The 3,136-nt window shown below is 39.5% G+C and overlaps 1 non-coding gene across 1 annotated transcript; it reads left to right on the top strand.

Annotated features, from left to right (window-relative positions):
* Positions 1-428: 428 nt before the first annotated feature.
* Positions 429-536, top strand: LOC130971538 (small nucleolar RNA R71). The gene has a single exon (XR_009082752.1). It is a non-coding gene; the product is annotated as a small nucleolar RNA R71 (small nucleolar RNA).
* The last annotated feature ends 2,600 nt before the right edge of the window (positions 537-3,136 follow it).

The raw sequence follows: 3,136 nt of genomic DNA, 5'->3' as shown, positions 1-3,136 counted from the left end.
TTTCTCCATGAAGGATTATAGGTGTTTCCATAGGGTTCTCCCATGTAGTTCACCTCTTCCATTGAAGGGTTCTCAGGATCATAAGCTTCTTCTTCAGATGAAGCGTCCTTAGTACTGCCTGGTGCGGCTTGCATTCCAGACAGACTTTGAGAGATCATATTGACTTGTTGGGTCAATATTTTGTTCAGAGCCAATATGGCATTCAGAGTATCAATCTCAAGAACTCCTTTCTTCTGATTCGCCCCATTGTTCACAGGATTCCTTTCAGAAGTGTACATGAATTGGTTATTTGCAACCATTTCAATTAGTTCTTGAGCTTCTACAGGCGTCTTCTTCAGATGAAGAGATCCCCCAGCAGATCTATCCAATGACATCTCGGATAGTTCAGAGAGACCATCATAGAAGATACCTATGATGCTCCATTCAGAAAGCATGTCAGAGGGACATTTTCTGATCAATTGTTTGTATCTTTCCCAAGCTTCATAGAGGGATTCACCTTCCTTCTGTCTGAAGGTTTGGACTTCCACTCTAAGCTTACTCAATTTTTGAGGTGGAAAGAACTTTGCCAAGAAGGCATTGACTAGCTTTTCCCAAGAGTTCAGGCTTTCTTTAGGTTGTGAGTCTAACCATATCCTAGCTCTGTCTCTTACAGCAAAAGGGAATAGCATAAGTCTGTAGACCTCAGGTCAACCCCATTAGTCTTGACAGTGTCACAGATTTGCAAGAATTCAGCTAAAACTACTGAGGATCTCCAATGGATGTCCATGGAACTTGCAATTCTGTTGCATTAGAGAAACTAATTGAGGCTTAAGCTCAAAGTTGTTTGCTCCAATGGCAGGGATAGAGATGCTTCTCCCATAGAAGTCGGGAGTAGGTGCAGTAAAGTCACCCAGCACCTTCCTTGCATTGTTTGCATTGTTGTTGTTTTCGGCTGCCATGGGTTCTTCTTCTTTGAAGATTTATGTTAGGTCCTCTACAGAGAGTTGTGCCTTAGCTTCTCTTAGCTTTCGCTTCAAGGTCCTTTCAGGTTCAGGGTCAGCCTCAACAAGAATGCTTTTGTCTTTGCTCCTGCTCATATGAAAGAGAAGAGAACAAGAAAATAAATATGGAATCCTCCTCTATGTCACAGTATAGAGATTCCTTGAGGTGTCAGAGAAAAAGAAAAATAGAAGGAAGAAGTAGAGAATTTGAACTTATCAAGAGAGATGGAGTTCGAATTGTACATTGAGGAATAGTGTTAGTGATGAGCGGATAATTTATACGCTTTTTGGCATTGTTTTTAGGTAGTTTTTAGTAAGTTCAAGCTACTTTTAGGGATGTTTTCATTAGTTTTTATGTTAAATTCACATTTTTGGACTTTACTATGAGTTTTTGTGTTTTTCTGTGATTTCAGGTAATTTCTGGCTGAAATTGAGGGACTTGAGCAAAACTCTGAAAAAGGCTGACAAAAGGACTGTTGATGCTGTTGGAATCTGACCTCCCTGCACTCAAAATGAATTTTCTGGAGCTACAGAACTCCAAATGGCGCGCTCTCAACGGCGTTGGAAACTAGACATCCAGAGCTTTCCAGCAATATATAATAGTCCATACTTTATTCGGAAATTGATGACGTAACCTGGCGTTGAACGCCAAGTACATGCTGCTGTCTGGAGTTAAACGCCAGAAACACGTCATGATCCGGAGTTGAACGCCCAAAACACGTTATAACTTGGAGTTCAACTCCAATAAAAGCCTCAGCTCGTGAATAGACCAAGCTTAGCCCAAACATACACCAAGTGGGCCCTGAAAGTAGATTTATGCATCAATTACTTACTCATGTAAACCCTAGTAGCTAGTTTATTATAAATAGGACTTTTTACTAGTGTATGAGACATCCTGGATTGTATTTTGAATCCTGTGATCATGTTTTGGGGGCTGGCCATTCGGCCAAGCCTGAACCTTTCACTTATGTATTTTCAACGGTGGAGTTTCTGCACACTATAGATTAAGGGTGTGGAGCTCTACTGTACCTCAAGTTTCAATACAATTACTATTACTTTTTATTCAATTCTCTTTTATTCTTATTCCAAGATATACGTTGCACAACACTTTGATGAATGTGATGATCCGTGACACTCATCATCATTCTCACCTATGAACGTGCGTGATTGACAACCACTTCCGTTCTACCTTAGGCCGGGCGCATATCTCTTAGATTCCCCAACAGAATCTTCGTGGTATAAGCTAGATAGATGGCGGCATTCATGAGGATCCGGAAAGTCTAAACCTTGTCTGTGGTATTCCGAGTAGGATTCTGGGATTGAATGACTGTGACGAGCTTCAAACTCCTGAAGGCTGGGCGTGATGACAAATGCAAAAGAATCAAGGGATTCTATTCCAACCTGATTGAGAACCGACAGATGATTAGCCGTGCTGTGACAGAGCATAGGACCATTTTCACTGAGAGGATGGGATGTGGCCATTGACAACGATGATGCCCTACATACAGCTTGCCATGGAAAGGAGTAAGAAGGATTGGATGAATGTAATAGGAAAGTAGAGATTCAAGAGGAGCACAGCATCTCCATACACTTATCTGAAATTCCCACTAGTAATTTACATAAGTATTTCTATCCCTTTTTTATTTTCTTTTTATTATTAATTTTCGAAACCCATAACCATTTAATCTTCCTAACTGAGATTTACAAGGTGACCATAGCTTGCTTCATACCAACAATCTCTGTGGGATCGACCCTTACTCACGTAAGGTTTATTACTTGGACGACCCAGTACACTTGCTGGTTAGTTGAATGGAGTTGTGAAAAGAAAGTGCTGAGTTAATAAGTGCACATACCAAAGAGCTAATATTGTTGATCACAATTTCGTCCACCAAGTTTTTGGTGCCGTTGCCGGGGATTGTTCGAGTATGGACAACTGACGGTTCATCTTGTTGCTCAGATTAGGTAATTTTCTTTTCAAAAATCTTTTTTCAAAATTTTTCTTTTATTTTTCGTTTTTCTAAACTTAATTTTCGAAAAAATTAATAAAAATCCAAAAAAATTAAGAAAATCATAAAAATAAAAAATATTTTGTGTTTCTTGTTTGAGTCTTGAGTCAATTTTTAAGTTTGGTGTCTTGCATGTTTTCTTTGCATCAA

The sequence above is a fragment of the Arachis stenosperma genome, chromosome 3, assembly GCF_014773155.1.
Source record: "Arachis stenosperma cultivar V10309 chromosome 3, arast.V10309.gnm1.PFL2, whole genome shotgun sequence".
Classification (NCBI taxonomy): Eukaryota; Viridiplantae; Streptophyta; class Magnoliopsida; order Fabales; family Fabaceae; genus Arachis; species Arachis stenosperma.
Note: the sequence above shows the minus strand (reverse complement) of the source record. Positions and strands in the feature narration are given on the sequence as shown.